We start from the raw sequence: 20,199 nt of genomic DNA, 5'->3' as shown, positions 1-20,199 counted from the left end.
ATGGGTTCACAGGCACAATGTCCCTCCTACAGGAAGGAGAAAACAGACGTGGAACAGAGCCAATTCCACTGCCTTTTGTACAGGAAATAAAGTTTCTTTTCAAGCAGGCTCATTGATGAGCTGAGGGGAACAAATCCAAACGAAGCATAACCTAACCTCTCTGTTTTGGGTAGAGTGCCAGCTAAGGTTCAACACAAAGAATTTTACTGCACCCGAGTTCCATGTGTGGCTCAACTCCATCTTTCCCAGGGCCTTATGAGCAGGGCGGCTGCTCTGTGCCGAAAGCCCTCCAGCACGGTCCCGGGTGGCCTCATCCCACAGCTTCCTTTTGTCTTGGGCTTTCATCACTTTCTTCAGTGGGAGAAGAGATAATGCCTGTTTTCAGGTCTATGGGTGAAATACTGGACTTGGCAGAGCAGCCTCCCTGGGGAACCTGATAATTAAGCCAGTTGCCTAATTAGTATGATGACGCTGATGTCTACATCCAAGGCCAAGCGCTATAATTACACTGTGAACTTCAGATGTGGCCCCCAAGGGCTTGAGATCAGCTTTCTAGGTATTTGCTCACTGTGGGCATGAAAGGGGGTTTGAGTGCTAGCTCCAAAAGCATTTGTTTTATATTCCTGGAATAATTAAAATTTATTGTCATCACAGAACTAGGAATATGTTTCAAAAAGATACTTCAAAGCACAGCAAACATTCAAATCCTAAGATCCTCCCTCTTAACTTCTAGGACAAAAGCAAGGCTTGGGCTCTTTCTTCCAAAGGTCTATGAAAGACTTCATTCCTTCCTTCTCTCCCTCCCCATCTTCCTTCCTTCCTTCCTTCCTTCCTTCCTTCCTTCCTTCCTTTCTTTCTTTCTTTCTTTCTTTCTTTCTTTCTTTCTTTCTTTCTTTCTTTCTTTCTTTCTTTCTTATCTGTATGGATACTGGAGAGAGGGTAATGATAACAGCTTATCAAAGTGATTACAAAGTACTTCCTCTTCAAGTAATGTCCAATAACAAAAATAGGATCTCATTTCCTTAGAAATGTTTGACCAAAATAAAATTGTTTTCATTGAAGTTATTTAGACCACAAAATCAAAGAATGGGCAATCCCAATGTATGTCCCATGTATGACACTTTAAAGAAGCTACTTGGAATTTTGCTCTTTCCCTTTTCAATTCTTCTATCCCTGTATCATTCTACCTATTGAGCAGTACTCAGTACATGGTATCGAGTAATTAACAATACTCATAGCAAGTTAAAATAACATCTTTCATCTGAAAAATTCAAAGAACTAAACAGAAAGGTATTGCAAATTAAAGAAGAGACTGAGGCATGAGAAATAACAATGTCATTTCCCTGTGAAGCAGCCCGAAGAGTGAGAGAAGGAATTCTGAATTCCAATCTCTTAAACTATGCAGGACACACTGCTTGTCCATTGTCTGAATGTCTAGCTAAATTTATCATAAATTTATAAAGATCAAAAGGGGAATGAAGGGTAGATACAAAATAATTTCTTTGTAAACCTTTCTTAGATTACACCCAATGCTGAATGTTTAATGAAGAAGTTGAGTCACAGCTTTTAATGCACAAAACAGTATTATAACTCACAATCAAATATGTATTCATCAGCCCTATATATTCATCGGAATGTAAGAGCTGCGGATGCCAAAGTCAGGATGATAGTCAGTACAATGGATCCGCCATGATCCGAGTGGTTGCCTCTTGGTGGCTGTATTACATCTGGTGACATGGACGGCCTTCTCTGACTCTGCTGTTGTCGAGGGCTCATGAAGGTATCATCTGCAGGTTGGGTAGGTTGTTGAAAGAATGGTGCTGAGGGATTCTGGACTCCCGATGAGGTGCTGGCCATAGCACCCTAGAATGTTGTAGGTATGTTATCTTGTAAATCATTTAGTGAAAAGGATGGTTTAATTTTGACTCAACCATGGTCTTTCCAGATGAACTGACTTCTGCCTTAAAACTGATTTGTCTTGCAAGTTCCTTGGCTTCTTGGTGAGCCAGGCTTGAGTTGCTTCCTGATTTTAAAGGCAGCATGACTTCCTTCATGGCAGGGCCAAAGCCTCCCCAACAGAAATCTTGTGATATTTGGCAAGTGCTCTTCTTTCCTCAGGTGTGTAATCTAGAGAACCTATGGCTCCCTCTCCTTTTGTTGGCATAAACGCACTGATGGCTGGTAATGCTGTCCATACACTCCACAAAGGCTGCCAAGTTTCAGGATGATGTCCTGAGAGACTTAAACAGAATTTCTTGCCCACTCCAAATCATCCTCTAGCTGTTAGGAGAATAATCCTTGGTGGTTTCATGGGGTACTCTGGTGGCAGTACTATTCATCTGTGACAAACTCCTCCATCAAAGTCAGAATCTGCGAAGTGCCATTCAGAAAGGTTCTCCTCTAAAGGCTACATGTTGTAAAGATCTGTGGGACCTTTCAATTCTGCTGCTTCTTTCACTATACATTTATTTTTTATTTTTCTCTCATTGAGTTTATTGGTACATTTTAGGTATACAGTACAGTTCAATTCATCACTGGGATCTTGTACCCTTACATGACAGGTCTTGGTTCTCATTTTTTCCCCTTGTCCCTGCCCTCCCTTCACCCCCTCTTACCCTCCCCATTTACAAACACTTTATTTCCATTTTTTCATATTTTTTTCTTTTCCCTATTATCTTTACCTTACATTGAACAGCCAGGCTCCTCCATTTGTCATGGGTCTCCATGGCGGGGCACTGGACCTGCTCCGGACTCTGGGCCACGGCTCCGGCTGACTGTCCCAAAGCATTTGTAAACACCTTGGATGCTTTGGGGTGCTGGTAGACTTGGAGCCAGGCCACCTGTCTTTAGCACAGCACTTTGCCACATATAAAACTGTGACATTTGGCAAGATCCTTACCCTGTCAGAGGTTAATTCTCCTTTTTTAAAAACCAGAAATGATTATGTGTATATCATCGTGTAGTTACAAAGATTAAACAGAGTTATATTAGTATAGTCCTAAGAAGGTCACCCTACTTCTTTGAGGTTTTGATCTGTCCTGTTAATTATTAATACTGGGATTGGTTTGACAAATTTAGCAAATAAAATATTAATAAATAACAAATGATCTTTCAGTGCAGATATGGCCAACTTACATGGGACACAGGTCACAGGTCATAGCTATACACAAATTTTTGGTTGTATGTCTATAATTCAAATTTAACTGGGAATTACTTCATTTGTGTGGCAACCCTACACTTGAGGTAACTTAGTAATCTCTGTTCAGAATAACTTTTCTAGCTTGCTGGGTAAAAAGGATCAAAGCTATATTAGAACTCTCAAGCTAACCATTTCAGTTCTATTCAGGGTGTGCTGGCAGAATACAGATCTTAGATTTTCCAGCTTCTCATATTCAAAACAGGAAAAAAATTCAGTGCAAACAGAGCTCTACAAAACAGACTTGTGGAAGTAATGTTGTATGGTTTAAAAAGCAGACTTTTTATTAAAAAAAAATAGTCATTTAAGAATCTCTCCAATCTGAGAAACGCTCTCTGACCTGTTTCAACTTGTCAAGAACAATTTACAATTGTACCTCCAGAGCCCAAGATGGGAGTAGCAGGTTCTTGTTGTCTCTGCCAAGGCTCCCTTGGCCTTCAATGACCAGATCTGCATCAGAGACTGGGAGACTGGGGTGTGTGTGTGTGTGTGTGTGTGTGTGTGTGTGTGTGTGTGTGTGTCTACAGACATAGGGGTTGCTCTTCTCAGCACATTTGGTAAAATAGTTTCAAAGCAAACAGCTTCTCGCTTGAGACTTGGGCACATAGTTTGCTGCTTCTCTCTAAAGCAACATGCAAACTGTGTGTCCTTTTATGGCCAGGAGTGAAGGAGAAGGAAATGAGAAAATGTGACTGTGATAATAAGTGTCTCATGTAGCTGTGAGGATTAAAACAGGTAACAGTCTCTAGACATTAGCACAGTCCCTAGAACCTAAACGTCCCTACCGGAAGAGAACTCTTGAAAGGAAACTGAGAAGAGGAAGTAAAGGGAGACAGGGTTAACAGACGTTGGAGCATTCCCAGGACACCTGTTAGGAAGCAAGTCCTATGGAAGACCATGGGGGAAAGTTTTCTCCACCATGCAGTTTTATAACCTAGTGATGAAACACAGAAAGGCACAGAAGGCCATTTTGTGCACAAAATGAGAATAACGAAGACCTGGAGAAAGCAGTGGACTTCACCAACCCTAACACCAGTCCAAATCCTTATTCTAAACTCAGTGTACAGTCCGAGCACAAGTTAAGTGGCCAAAGATATAAGTAAAGTCAATTTTGATCTAGACAACAATTTAAAAGCATATTCTTGAACGCATTTTGAGAAAATGTTCACAATAATTTTGTTAAATAAAAAGACACAATCTACCAACATATAAAGCTAGAAAGGCAAGCACTTATCACTTGCCTGTCTACCTAATGATTTCCCTTAGGTTGATGAGCTATGGAAGATTCAACCAAAGGAATTACTTCTGGGAACTTTCTGTATTGTAGAATTTCTGCACTGAACCTGAAAAATGTGACTAAAAGCCCACAGAGAACACCCTTATACATCCCCTCCCCACAGCAATTTAAGATCGGCTAAGGACTGAGGACCTTCTCATATGATAAGCAACGGACCGAATCTATGTTATCTCAGGCAAGTGCATTATTGAAAGTGAAGTAAACCGACTCCAGCCAAATGCTGCGTATGGAGTGGAGCGGCAGGTGAGGCCATACTGAGCCAAATACCAGCTCACCTGTGCCTCTTGCTCAGTAACATCCTCCTTGGCTGGCCTCTGTACAGTCCAAATGGCTCTCTTTTCAATGCCATCTTTGATATAAAACAAAAAAGTCCAAATTCAGCAATGACTCCCATTTTCCTTTTCACAAGACACAAGTTAGGCTTACAAGCATAAGTGTTCATAAACGAATGATAACTGGCTTAGAACTATTATGGAGTTTTCTCCCTTTATCTGTAATTTCATGTAGGCGGATTCAGTTACCTGTGGCCAGCCATGACCCAGAAATAACAGATGGAAGAATTCCAGAAACAAATTTATAAGCTTTAATGTGCCTACAGCTCTGAGTGGTATGATACATTTTTCATCATCCTACTTTGTTCCACTAGGAATGTGAATCAGCCCTGTGCCCAGAGAATCAATTCTGTTCATGCTACTTGCTTTCAGTCACTGAGAGCCCCTCTTGGTTTTCAGGTTGACCGTCGTGGTATTGCCAGGCTTGTGTGGCAGTGGCTCATATTTTACTTAATGATGAGTCCCACCTGCAAGAACATGATGCTTGTGATTTGGATATGCCAAAGAGAAGCCATAAAGTGCTTCTTCGGTATCATTTTGCATCACAAAAACACAGGTGAACACTTCTAGGATACGATTTGGGAGAGATGACATTCATGCAACTTTTTATACTCTATCACTGTAAATATTCTATTTTATGGTTCATTATTATTGTTAGTGTCTTACTGTGCCTAATTTATACAGTAAACTTAATCATAGTAGGGAAAACCCACAAGTATGACCCTTAATCATCATTGTTGACTTGACTGGACAAGGACACACCTCGGAGACTAGCGAAGAACACTTCTAGGTATATCTGTGGGTTATTTCCAGAGATGCCTGCATGTGTAGGCCAGCAAACTGAGAGGAAAAGACCCTGCTTACAGCCTGGATGGAACACAAGGAGAAGGAGGAAGTTGGCCTGCTCTGGGAGACCTCCATTCCACTTGAGCAAGGGCATGTTTTGCTACTGCTATTGCTTGAACATGTTTTTTAATGCTAGGACCATGGGGTAGGGAAAATGTTGAAAGAGAAAGGAAGGAAGGGAGAGAGGGGACATAAACACTGGAGGCAGAGATATTGGATAGAGATATTGGAGTCTTATAGACATCAGACTCCAGTGTGCCCTTACTCCCGTGACTCTCCAGGGATCTTTGAGGCCTCTGTCGTGAGCTGGATCCCCTTGCTCTGAGGATTCCCATTTCTTGAGCAGAGTAGCTATGGGGTCACCTGGCTTTCCAGTGCATAGATGGCCATTGTGGATGCTCCAAACTCTCATCCTGCAGGGTTCATACTATCCCAGATTTCAGGCATCCTCTGGGAGTCTTAGAATTTATACCCCATAGATATGGGGAGATTATTATAAATTAGTATCTGTAAAATTCATAAAATACACAAGACACTGGCTCAGATCATGCCCCAATGTCTCTACCTCCAGTGTTTCTTTATTTCCTTTCTCTCCTTTCCTTTATTTCTCTTTCAACATTTCCTCTACCCCATGGTCCTAGCATTAAAAAACATGTTCAACCATAGGAAGAAGTCAAGTATAGGGTAACGGGAGTGGAACTGAGAAAAGAAAATCCTTAGGATGAAGCAGAGACAGATTTAGGAATTAGCATTATGGAAAGCTTCAGGGATGAAATGTCTAAAAAGAAGAAGGAGTAGATAGGGATAAGAAGATTATTATTTCAGAGGAGGAAAAAGATAGAAAGGCAGGAAGGCCTGTAGAGATTGATAAAAATCTTATTTTTAAGAATGTACTTAGATACAAGGCTGGATAGATACACAGGAAGTGAACTGTTTCTAGGTCTTGGTTGTCATAAAGTTGTAATTTTATACTATAGAAGGCCAATAAACTCTTACCTAAATAGCGGATAGTTATGTAATGCTAGTTTGGGAGGAGTACGTTTGGCAGAGAGATAGATCCCAGAGACAGAAGAAAGTGAAATAAGAACATTTGTTAAAAGCCCTTGTGCCAGTTTAGGGATGAGGTGACCAAGGGCTGAAGTAAAATCGTGCCCTTGGGAATGAAAGAGTTGGCATGAATATCAGCAACAGCTGACTCTCATTAGAAACGGAAGAGACAAAGACCGGGCTGAGGTCTCAAATCTGAGTGCCACGGACAAGGGATGTCCCTCAGACAGGCTAGAAGAGCGAATGGTGAGACGAAGAAAACCCTTGCTGTTCAGTATATGGACTTTGCAAGAAAGCCCAGAGCGTCCGTGGAGGTGAGCAGAGCTCTGGTTTGGAGTGCAGATCACACTCTCCATCCGCAAGTGTGGACTTGGAAAGTTATCTGCAGAGAAGAGATGTTTGCCCTCTCAGCAAGAATAGGGACTGCTGAGGAATAAATTGGTACTGTGGAAAAGATAATTTCCTCCACTTCTATACATACATCTTAAATGACAGGAAAACTACTTCACAGTTTTTTTTTTTCTAATTAGAAACAAAATGACGAATGGAGATGTTGTACACTCCTCAACATACACTCGGATAGATGCTCTTCCCTCCCTTGGTACACCATGACTAATTTCAAAGGAAACTTCCCCAAATGTCTTCTATATTTAAAAGAAAATCTGTGTAAGATCCCACAAATGCCATGTTCTTTTTTTTTTTTTTTTTCCTTACAAGTTTTAGAAAGCTTTGCCGGGCAAGGAAGCACAAGCCTGCAATCCCACCAGTAGGGAGGCTGAGACAGGAGGATTGCCACAGCTTGGGCCACACAGTGAGCCCAAGGTAGCTTGAACCACATAGGGAGACTCTTGTCCCCAAAGAGGTTTATTTGAATCTAAAATGGCACAGCTGTTGTTAAGGTGTGTTGTTGGACAACTGTACTGAAATAGTCTCTCTTATATTCTTTCAATGCTCTTCAAGAAAACTGAGCTTATCATTTACCACTTCCTCCAACCTTCTACACAAATACACATGCAGATATACACAGAAAAGGGCACCATAATCTACCAATTTGTCCAAGGTAGAAACCGAGGAGATTTTTCTCCATTTACGCCTCACCTACACATCCAATTGATTATTTATTTATTTTTGACACAGGGTCTCACCATGCAGTCCAAGCTGTCCCTGAACTCGCCACAAATGTTTTTCCATAAAGGTAACCACCTTCCTCCAGCCTCTACCATCTGAGCCGGCTCTTGGAGGACGAGGAACAGTTATTGTGCGTGTACAATGTACCAGGCATTTAGATGCGAACTGAACGTACAAGTACTTCCACAGACATCCCATACAGTAGATGATCAGAGTAATATTAGTAATCATCATACTAATAGTAGTAGTGATAGTAGTAGCTGTAGCAATGGTAGCTATAGTAGCAATAATAGCAGCATAATGATAATTGTGGCTGTAGCAACATAACAGTGCATCATCATATCCTTGCTCAATTAAATAATGTGACAATTAAGATATTAATAGCATTTGAAATATACCAAGAGTTCAGATTCATTCTCCCTAGTCTTTCTAAGAAAACTTAAGAGCTGACATTATTATCCTCTCCCATAAAATGAAGAAACTCAGAATCAGTCAAAACAAGTAACTTTTTACCAAGTAGGGAATGGAGTTCAAGCCAAGGCTCCCTGAGTCTAAAGTTCATTGTTTTGTGTGATAATTTAGTTCTCAAATGTCACCTGGAATGAGGATTGGATCAAGGGCTGCTGTGCTCCTCAGGAGACTGATGCTCTGATGAACCCAAAGCTGACTGTGCTGTTAGAAGGGGTGGCCTGGACGGCAGAGGCCCTTCCATAGGAGCATGACCTGGAAGGGTCTCTCTCCTTTCCTGGCTCCCCTTCATGCTCTGCTTTGCAGCTGCCTTGGGTTGAGCATGTTTTTCTCTGCCATGCTCATTCCCCATCCTGCTTCAGCCTTAGAGACAGCTAACCAGGAACTGTAACAATGGGCAAAATAAACTCCCCAAAGTGATTAAGACTCCTTGCAACAAACGATTCTGCTATTCTCCGCTGACACACCGAGGTCCATTTTTTTGGCTTACTGATTTCCTGGCTAAGAAACGGAGTGTTACCAGCTTACTTTGTGCCTGTGAGGGTCAGAACTTGTTTATAGGAAGCAAATCTCAGTGATCATGAGAAAAATCACAAGAGCCTATGTTAATTTACGCTGGAGGCTGCGTCTATTGCAATAGCTGGCCTGGCTCGTTTGTCTAAGAAAATACCTCTTCCAGTGAGGACGACAGCCCAGGGGATGAAATAATAGATCGGAGACCTGGTTATTGTACCAAAATCTAGATAAAAGGGGGATAGGCATGGTTAAGAGACATCTCTAAGATTTTTAAATTAATATCTCATGATATTTAGTTTTGAAAAATGGAGTAGGGTTTCCCAAATCCGAGCCCCTTTTGTCTTGGCCAGGACCACCAATGTGGTGCTAAAGTTGCACTCCATTTTAAAGGTTCTATTCCCTTGGCAATCTTTATTGTGAAATTAGCATTACTGTGTTTGATATCACTCAAGATTTTCTCCCTGAAGGGCAATCCTGTGCTGTTCCCTAAAGCTCAGTGACTTTACACTGAGAGACATTGTGCGGGAAACATCAGTCCCTCTTACTTTCTATGAAAATGGAATTTACGCTCAGTTGAGAAGAGAAATACTCTCTGGGTTTCATATAACCTAACAGCACGGAAGTCCCTGGGCACAGTGACTGATTGCACTAAGAAATATATCATTCTCCCCTCCACTAATCCCACATTCTTCAAATAGGTGGGGAGAGGCACACACACAGACAAGCAATGTGTGGGAACAAGTTGACAGTTGATAGATGAAAACAAGAAAGAACTACTTGCATGAAGAATATTTGCCTTTCCAACATGTTAGAACACCCATTAATGCAACTCAGAGAATTCAAACTGCTTTAGAAAGCCTTTCTGATTTAAGAGGGCAGAGGGGACTCAGTTTGTTATGCATTTTAAATTCCAAACAAAATTTCATTCAACAACCTGAATATTTTAAGGGAATCTCAGGTCATGCATTTGGGGAAAAAGATTATTGATGCAAATCTTGCCGAGTTAGTAACAATGGGAGACAGAGCCAAGGCTCTGTAAATCTAGCAGGAGAATAGTGCCCTCTGGGAGCACAGTGGGGAGACTCGCTACTGGCCTTGAGGAAGACAGAAAGGGTAACTGTACTGCAGTCTTCCGTTTCACATGGCTTCAGTTTGCAAAGATGCCTTCAAACTTATTACCTTGCCTCACACTCCAAGGAACAAATTCTCCCTCCTTTATGCCCCATCCTCTTTTTGATTCCTCAATTCCAAAGTAATAAATAAAACCGTTATTTCCATAGCTCCTCATTCAGTATGAAGGAAAGGTGGTCTAAATCTAACATTATGAATTACACCCTTGTGGCCTTGAATAACAAGCAAACTTCTTAGCCTCAATTGAATATGAATAACCTCTTCCATGCCTAACCTACTTTATTTTAAAATTTAACAAATTATTATAGAAAGCATTAAGTTTTATTTCCATAGTGCCTTTACTTTATACCATGGGGAGATGATCATTACTAGTTTATATATCTATTTGTTCCTTAGGAAAAGTCTATGTTTCTTTATCTTTCATTAGTGAATTATTTCATGTACATGTTAATTAATACTTAGTATATGTCAAGTACTTTTATATTCATAGGCCCTGGACTCTCCTGGACTTTCCTCACTTATCATTACACAAGCTCCCACTGAGTGGGTCATTTCCTCCCTTCACACATTAATTGTTCACAAACTTGTTTTTCCAACATGATTTCTCTCCTTAATTATAATCCAATTGCTTTCCAGGCATTTCCTCTTGACTTTCTGACAACTCATCTTGCCCAGGATGACCAAAGAGAGGCCGAAATCTCTGCCATTCGAAAACACAAGACAGATAAATAAACTCTGACATTTATCCTTGACATATTCTCATGTTTCAATTCAAATTCCTACAATAATCCCACTGAATCATCATGTGTGTTCATTTCTACCTTCTCCATATTTCCGGATTCTATCTCTTTCAGTTTCCCTTACCACTACTACACTGAGGCAGGCCATCAAAATTTGCCCCTGTAACAGGTTCCTAATTGAGTTCCCTGGCTCCACCTTTCCTCCATTTTAATCCATTCTTCTCTAGCTTGGGTCCTAAGACAATGACTCTGCGAGGATCCTCTGGAGATGCTGCATTGGGAAGGACCATGATAACCACAGTCAGCTCCTCTGTGGTGCTAATTTGTTAGTTTATCCAAACTATGGAAAGGGTATTCAGGAAACAATAATATTGTGCAAAATTAAGCTCAAGAGATAGATAATTTTAGCTTTAGGGAATGATGTTTAGTGTAGTGAGACATGTTTGCTTCTTTCTTGGAGTGAAGCTGTAACTTGTTGCCTTGTTTATATATTGTAATCAAGGAGACATCTAAATGTCAGAAGGAAGTGCAATCCCACAATATAGATAGAAATGTTGATTTACAAATTCATTGAAAGTTTTATTCCAGTGTAAATTAGATGAATCTTGTAAAATATATAGAAATACTGAATTATTTGGGAAATAACTATCTGAGCAAAAGAAATTAGATTTACAGTTCATCCTTCTAAGTTGCTATGGATGTGGGAATTTTTTTTTCTTTTTATTGTTTATTGTGGCACAATCTAGGTATACAATACAGTTATATTCATTATTGGAATCCTGTACCTTTACATAATAGGTCTTGAGTCTCATTTTTTCCCCTTGTCCCTGCCCTGTCTTCACCCCCTCCTTCCCTCCCCATTTACAAACATTTTATTTCCATTTTTTCAATTTCTCATATTTGTTCCTCTCCCTTATTTCCTTTCCCCCACCCTTCCCACTTTCCCTACACCTTTAGCCCTTTATTTGCGATTTCACATTATTAATTATCTCATTAGGATCCTATGTACTATTATAGCTTTTCACAGCAGAGAAACTATTTGGTATTTCAGTTAAAGAAATCTCTGTATGAACATTAAAAATAGGGAATCCTAAAATAAAACTAAAAAGGAAAGTAAAAGAGAAAAGAAAGAGAAAAGGCAATGATGTAAGATTAAAATAATCCTTAATTCTGAAGACGAAAATGGTCCCTTAACATATTTAAATTGCTTCTTGCAGTCTTATCTTATTCTTTTTTTCATTATTTAGAGAATACTTTATTAGTTTCTGTAATCAAACCCACATAGATATGACCTTACATATTTAATACAGTGTGTTACCCCTGTACAAATGGAAAAAAAATTAACATTTCTAGACCAATATGGCTGTTCATTTTTGTACAATGCCAACTCACTATAAAAAGACCAATAATAGCAGTATGTTATGCATCAATAGCAGCAACAGCTTTTTCAGGTTCTGCAGTCATCTGCACAAAATTATAGACATTAAGCACATTCCATTAAAAACAAAAACAAACAAAAAAAAAGAAAAGAATAATATCCAGAAAACAGCAAAGTTCTGTTGCTGCTGTGGTACCTGGCACCATTTTTTTTTTAGCATCTTAATCATCATCTGGAAAGAGAACATTCTAGAGTAATATCATTAAATATAGCTCTGATAAAGCACGATCACTACTATGTATCATAAAGCAGTTACAACATATTTTACATTCACAGAGGTATGATACAGTACCGTCCTACATCAATAATACTAGAATCAGCTTTGGTTTGAAATTTGCTTTGTCTGATAAGATTGCTACCCCTGCTTTTTTCTGAGCTCCTGTCACATGGAGAATTGTTTTCTATCCTTTCACTTTCAGTCTATGGGCTTCTTTTTTGCACTAGGTGTGTTTCTTGTATACAATATATTGTTGGATTTTCCTTCTTATTCCATTTTGCCAGTCTGTTTCTCTTGATTGGTGAGTTGAGGCCATTGACATTGATGGTTATAACTGATATGTACTGACTTATTATTGATATGTTATTGGCCTTTTGTTGACTCTTTTTACTTTTTCACCTTCTCCTTTCAGTTTCTTGCCTTGCCTATTTGATTTGCTCTGTTGGGCCTCATGGTGTTGTTGCCTTCATTGTCTTTTTCTAGGATCTTGTTTAGAATTGCTTGTAGTGCTGGTTTGGTATTCATGTAGTTTCTCAGGTGTTCTTTGCTGTGGAAATGTCTTATTTTGGATGTGGGAAAATTTCAGTAAAATTATGGTTGCGGTTGTAGCATTGTGCCTAAACGGACATTGACTTCTGAACCATGTAAAGGTGTGGATGCTAAAATATCTTATAAAGCCATCTTCATGTACCTTTCCCTATATGTTATATCTTATACTGGACAACTTGCTTTATTTAGTGCAGGTTAATGGAAAGTCTTGCATTGTCAAATGAGACAAGTTAAAAACAGATAAACTGAGGCAAAATCACTAGCTGAAGTTATAAAAGTGTGGCTTTTTGATGTTTGTTTTCCTGCTTCTAAAATTAAAAAGAATACTATATTAAAATAACATAGATGACCAAGAATAAAATTTTCTCCATGAATTGATCCAGGGAGACAACATATATTATTTCAAGAGTGCAGAATTTAAGAGATAGTAGCACAAAGTAAAAGCTCACTAGTTCAAGCACATAAACCTAAGGCATTGTATTAGTTAGCTTTCCCATTGCTAAGACAACACACCTATCGGGCACGGTGTGAAGGAGGAGAACTTTATCTCGGTCGTGATTTCTGAAAATTCAGTCCATGGTTAGCCGGCTCCAAGGCAGAGATGGCAGGAATGAAGGACCCGACAAGTGCTCAAGTCACAACCAAAACACAGAAAGAGAGAGAAGGGAGCTGGAGACAAGCACACACCCACGTCGTGCTTCCAGTGAACCACCTCTCTGAACTGTGCTCCACCTCCTCACAGCACATTCAACTGCGCCCTCATGATCCAATCACATTCCAGAACGCCGGTCTCTGAACACGTGACACTTTAGGAGGCCATATTGATAGCCTACTCCTGGTAACCTGGTTCATGCCCACTGCATAGAAAGACAAACTTTAAAAAGAATTTTAGTGTGATAAGGTGGGACAGCTACTTCTGATGGCATTGGGTAATAATAGCAAGCCAAGAAGCTCACATTTCTCATGTTGTGGTTTAGTTATAGGACTTTTAACGCATGTTGCCCACGTTAAAGATCACAAAATATATTCCGAGATTGATCCTGAGTATTGCTGTTACAAAACTGACTTAATTAAAAGTCATGTCTGATTTTGTATGTGACAGTTATTGATTGATAAGGAGTGAGTTAGGATCTTACAAATGAAACTAGAAAGATCTAGGATTATCAGAATATTAGTGACATGTTAAAACTGCAAGAGCCTCTGAAACATCCTACATATACACATAGCCAGTCTTCCTTCATCAAGGAAGCAATTCTACTCTGTTTCTACAGAAACTCATTCTTCCTCTTTCATTTGCCCCCTCCCTCATTTATTGATATCTATCATTTTAGAGAATACAAGCTGATAAAACATCCTTACACTTTTGTAAGCACAATTAGTGAAGAGAGAACCTAGGAAGCCATGGATAGAATTTTGTAGCTTCTAGTCAGAAGCAAAGGATTGTATGTTTGCAAATACTTCAGGGTCCTACAAGTCACATAGCTGTTCCAGAGTTCAACAAGTGTGAAAAATGAATATCCTTCCACAGCTATCAAATATCTATTAAAGAATGAATGAAAATAGTAAAGTCCCTTTGGTCTGGAAAATGTCAAGGTATTTTTCATTTTGTTTTGTTTTGTGGCCTCTGTTCTTACTGTCAGAAAGTACTAGAAGTTTACTTTTTTCTGACAGGAATAGCAGTATTTGCTACTCTCTCATTTCATAGATGAGTTGTCTGCAGGGATCACACTGTCTCATGAGACAGCATACTTTTATACATCATGAGTGGTATTCTGCTTTGTAGAAATTGGAAATAGCAGCTATAGTGTCTACCCTTTAAGACATGTTTTTCACTGTTAAGCAAGATAGAAAGCAAAATAGCTAGCACTGATGTCCACCACCTCTGACATTTCTGATAGTCCTGAGATTGGCAGCATTTTGGAAAAAATTTTCCTCTCAAGTGAAGGACCTTATATACCTCAAGAAGGCACATCCCTCAGATGCTGTCTTTGGATTTTCCTTGGCAGTACATGAAAATTTTTAACAAAGACAAAGAGAATCTGCAACAAACAAACAAACAACAAAAAACAGGAGATGAGTGGAACATCATCTACAAGGGATCCTTGATAAGATTACACCTGATTTTTTGTTGGAAATTATGAAGGAAAGAAGGAAGTGGCATGGCAAACTGCATTCAACATACTGAAAGAAAAACTAAGAAAACAGTAAAAGGAGATTGAATTATATACAATAATAAACTGTTGGGGAAGGAATCGGCAAGTGACATGCACATAGAGATGAGCTGAATGGAAGTAAAATAAAAAGTTTATTTTGTCAGAAAAGGGTCACTCGTAATCAAAAAGGCAGTGCAGGTGATCGACCACCTATTGGGCTGCAGCTCCCCTTTTATAGGTTTCACAGCCATGACCTCATTCAGTTGGTTACATTTCATTTCCTCAGTTCACATTACCTGTGTACAAATTACAGTAACCAGACAGTTCACTGTAACCCAGACATAATAGTTCTTTGCAGTTGGGGAGTTTACCTTAAGATTTGTCTAGCTATCTATTCTAGTGCACAGGAAGGGGGTGTTCAAGGTTAGGGATGAGGCCAGATGTCCCACTTCATGGTCAATGCCTCTGAGGTCTGTTAATATTGAACTAAACAAAGCTGATTGCTGTTAAGAGACAGAAGAAGTCATTTTACATTTTCCTAACATTTTGTAGATTTCGTTTATTTATGAAAGCACTCTGCATCAAAACAAAATGCAGAAAATAACAAAAACTATGACTAAATTAAGGAGGTAATGAATTATTAATTAATAAAATTATGTACTATGTTTCCTCCCAAATAAGACCTAATTGGAATGACCTAACTGGAACCAGCCTCAGCTGCTTATTACCATGGTGATGGTCAGTGTAATGCCGAAGATTGTACCTCACAATTCTCTTGCTCAATGGCTACTCTGTAATAGTAGTCAAGTCAAGGGTAGGCTGATTGGCATTGGCATTTGTTTTCCAGTTAGATCTTATTGTCAGGGGAATATAGTAGCAAAATACAAAATTAAATGTTGGTTCTTTGAAAGATTAGAAAAATTAACAAACCTTTAAGACAGAAAGGAAGAGACATAAGGGTGTATGGGGAAGAGAGAGAGAGAGAGAGAGAGAGAGAGAGAGAGAGAGAGAGAAAGAGAGATTTTTCAGTAAAATCAAGAATGAATGAAGAAACCTCACTACCAATGTTGGAGAACAAAGAGGGAATATTATGAATCATTGTATGGCAACAATTAGATAAGCTAGGTAATGTGCACACATTTCTAGAAACAAAAGTTTAAAAAAAATGAATCATGAAGTAGAAAATATGAATAAAAACATAAAAGTTAAGAAAGTAAATTAGTAATAAAAATTTTCACACAAAACAAAACCTAGGTCTACATGATTTCAATAGTGAATTCTGCCAAATATTTAAAGTAAAATTAGCATCGATCTTTCATAAACCCTTTCAAAATACGTAAGAAGAGATAACACTTTCCCATTCCATTAGCGAATTCAGTATTTTCCTGATAGCACAATTTGACAAAGATGGCCCAAAAAGCTGAAGATCCATCACTACAAGATCACATCCCATAAATCCTCTTAAAAGTAGAAACATTACTCTGTATAAATTGTTCTTTACACTGATGAAGAAGCACAAAACGGGTACTCATATAAACATCAGTCAATGCATTTGGTTTAGTTACTTTCTTGTTGCTGAGACACAATACCTGACACCTACAACTTAAAGAAGAAGTTTATTTTGGCTCCTGTTTTAGCTTATCCTGGTCTACTACTAAGGCAGGGTGACATGGCAGGGGGGGAATGGCAGAGAAGGGCTGCTTAACACATGGCGAACAAGAAAGAAAGAGAGATCAAGAGATGTAGGGGAAGGATACACCTTTCCATACCACACCCTCAATGGCCTACCTCCTTAGAGCAGGCTTCCCCTCCCAAATCACATTTTGCTATGAACTCATCAGTGTCTAATTTGCAGATGAACATCATACCTCCACGATCCAATCATTACCCCCAAATCCCACCTATGAGCACATGAGGCTTTGGGGGAATACCTAGATATAAACTGTAACAGGATTAAGATTGAACCTTACTAACTGAATAAAGGACCCTGATAAAGTTACATCATCACTCTGTGACTGTACGTCTTCTGACTTTAGGAGAGTTTAAATTAAAGAATACAATGGCAGTGTATACACATTATTAACGTGGAAAGATATTTGAAGTAAAAAATAACATATGGATACTTATATGCATACATATAAAATGGGGCTCGAACGGAGCATCTGAATTAACAGTGGTCATCTCTTCATGGTGATGCTATTTTTATACTTAGCTATAGTTTTATAGTTTTAACTTTTCATGATGAGACGTTATTCTTTTAAAATCATGACTATCCTCGATGCTATTTTAAGTTTGGAAACAAAAATTATCTTATTGATTCAGGAAGGAGGAATGAGGCCAGATTTCAAGGCAATTTAAGGGACTTGGGATAAAACTCAGTCCTCAGAGGCTCAGGGGGAGGGCAGATTTAGGGCGAGGGTATGGCCTTGGGAGTTCTTACTATTTCTCTTATGCTTCTGTATTCTGTTTGCTGTGTTTTGTCTAAAAACCAGTGGCGTGAAGATGTTATTTTAACTTCTGATTCATTGTTTAATTAACATTGGTTTTATCTCTTTTGAATGCAACACTGTGATGAATCTGGCTGTATGCGAAGGGGTAATATGTTAGAGTCTTCTGCCGATGGGTGGGGAGGTAAAGCAGAGTTCTCAGCAGTCCTGGAAAGGGTCACTAGTACACATTCCCCATGACTTCCAGGGTGCTGGGCTCATGTGCAGTAATGAGCACTCATCAGTCCACTCAGTTTCAACTCAAGGGAAGATTGGAACTGTGGCAGTTATTGAGAGATTGGAATAGTTTTAGAAAAAAGCTACCCCGGGGACTAGATATTTCAATTGGAGCTATGAGCTACAGGATTTGAAAATATAAAAAGTTGGCGAATAGAGTCAATAATTTAACAGTGGAAGCCAATTTTGTTTGTTGACAAAAGTGTATCTTCTTGAAAAGAAGAATCATGGTGATATTTTGTGCTTCCAGGGTAGTAAAAACCCACGGTCAAGAATACGGTCCCTTAAAGTGATACTGGTCATTACAGGGGTACAAGGGAGACACAAATATGAATGTGTTGGCGGTGTAACCTTGGCGTTTCTTTGAAGCCAAGGTATTTGGGTGAACAGAGCCACTATTATGGGATATGAGCTGAGGGGAGGGAAAAGTTCTATGGAAAATGTTTCTGAATTTTTGTGACTTGTGAATAATAAAGCAACATTTGCTGCTCCTCTAAGAGCTCAGTAAGAACAGTTAATACTACTTTGTGTTCCTTAAAGCTATTCATCATCAAAGCTTTTAAAAAATTGCTGCGTATAAGTAATGTTTTGGTTGCTGTGACAAAACACCTGCGAAAATTATCCTAAAGGAGAGAAGGTTTATTCTGGCTCATGGTGACAGAAGTCTCAGTTCTGTGGTCATAAAGCTCCACTGGGTTAGGCTTATGGAAGGCTGAAATATCAGAGCAGAAGAATGTGCTGGAGGAAGGCTGCTTACTTTGTGGAAATCATGAAACAGAGAAATGAGAGGAATTGAAAAAGCCAGGGCATGACAGGAAGGAAGTAGGGACTGGATGTAGTCCTCTAAGATCCACTCCCTTCAAGTAGGCCATATATCTTGCTTCTATCATTTCCAAATGATACCACCTAGTTAGGACATCATCGATGGGTCACTCCACTGATGGAGTGAGAGCTCTCCTGGTCCAGTCACTTCCTGAAGTCCATCAGCACCAAGCCTTCTGCACTCGCAGATTAGACAAGCATCTAATCTGTCTTAGTTACTTTCTTCTTGCTGAGACGAAATATCTGACAACCACAAGCTAAAGGAGGAAAGGTTTATATCAGCTCACAGTTGCTTGCTACTTGGTGTCATCTGATTGTCCTGCCCTGCCATGGACTGTTTCTCCTCTGCAGTGCCCCTCAGCCATGCCACCCTGCCTTGGAGCCAGCTGACTGTAGACTAAATCCTCGACAAACTGACCCAAATAAAACTTTCCTCCTTTAACTTTGGGCATTGTGTATTTTGTCTGAGCAACAAGAAAAGTAACCAAATATTTCTCTAGAACCTGCTATTTCTCTCACAACTGGTACTCAGTAAATTGCTCTTCAATATTTATGGGTGAATTGGAACTGTAGTTCCTTTAACTATGCAATTTCTCAATAAGTGCCACAGGATCCAGCATAGTGTAGAAACCCAATGATTATTTATTAAATGCATGCTAGCTCCCCAAAGCACCGGGATTGGAGGACAGTTATTACATGATAAAATTGCCCCCCACCCTAACCACCATGGAACTAGCGAATGAACTCAGGGCCTTCAGAATGAGTTAAATCCTTAGCCCTTCTTGTACGTTTACTTAGTATTTTTGAGACAAAGTCTTGCTAGTCCCTAAATTGCCCAGGCTGTGCTCAGACTTGTCATTTTGTAATCCTCCGAGTCACAGTGCTGGGATTACAGGTGTGTAACACCATGCCTTAGGGAATCATGGGTTTAATATAAATAAATAAAATAGAAAACAGAGTGGATGTGAGTTCTGTAGTCTGAGCCTTTTATTAAATATTGGGTTCACTTATTTCCAGCTGTGAGTCATTAGTCAAGTCATCTATACTTCTGCCTCAGTTTCTCCATATGCAGATTAAGCTTTCTTGTGACTCATGAATTTAGCACATATACATAAAGCACTTAGAATACTGCATGGCACCACATTGTGGGTACTCATTAAGTGTTACATGGAATTGCCATTATGATTATCATACAGGGAAACAGTTTACAGAAAATCTAAATAATTTTTTTTCTTTCTGTAGCCCAGGGATGGAAAGCAGTTTTGGCATATGTTAAGCAAGTGTTCTACCTTCAGCTTTTATGGAAAGCACAACACTAAATGTTACGTTTTAAAATAATTTTAATAAGCTCATTTAAATTGGAAACAAGATTATATAATGTGTAGTGTTTATAACATATACATATACACAAAGCTATTCTCTAATGGTAGAAAATCTAAATGTCTACATCTGGATGAAAGTATTTTAATTTTTATAATCATTATTTCTGGACAGTCAGACGCTTGATGGCTTTCTTTCCTTTTAATGCCTTATTAAATTTTCCACATTTCTGTTCTAATCATGCAGTGCCTGTGTAATCAGTGGAAATAGTATGTA

The 20,199-nt window shown here is 39.2% G+C and overlaps 1 pseudogene; it reads right to left on the bottom strand.

Annotated features, from left to right (window-relative positions):
- Positions 1-1,584: 1,584 nt before the first annotated feature.
- Positions 1,585-8,077, bottom strand: LOC104860146 (annotated as a pseudogene).
- Positions 8,078-20,199: the final 12,122 nt, after the last annotated feature.

This window comes from Fukomys damarensis, unplaced genomic scaffold (assembly GCF_012274545.1).
Source record: "Fukomys damarensis isolate Sample0158 unplaced genomic scaffold, DMR_v1.0_HiC HiC_scaffold_7, whole genome shotgun sequence".
Lineage (NCBI taxonomy): Eukaryota > Metazoa > Chordata > Mammalia > Rodentia > Bathyergidae > Fukomys > Fukomys damarensis.
This window is presented reverse-complemented; position numbering and strand designations above follow the sequence as displayed.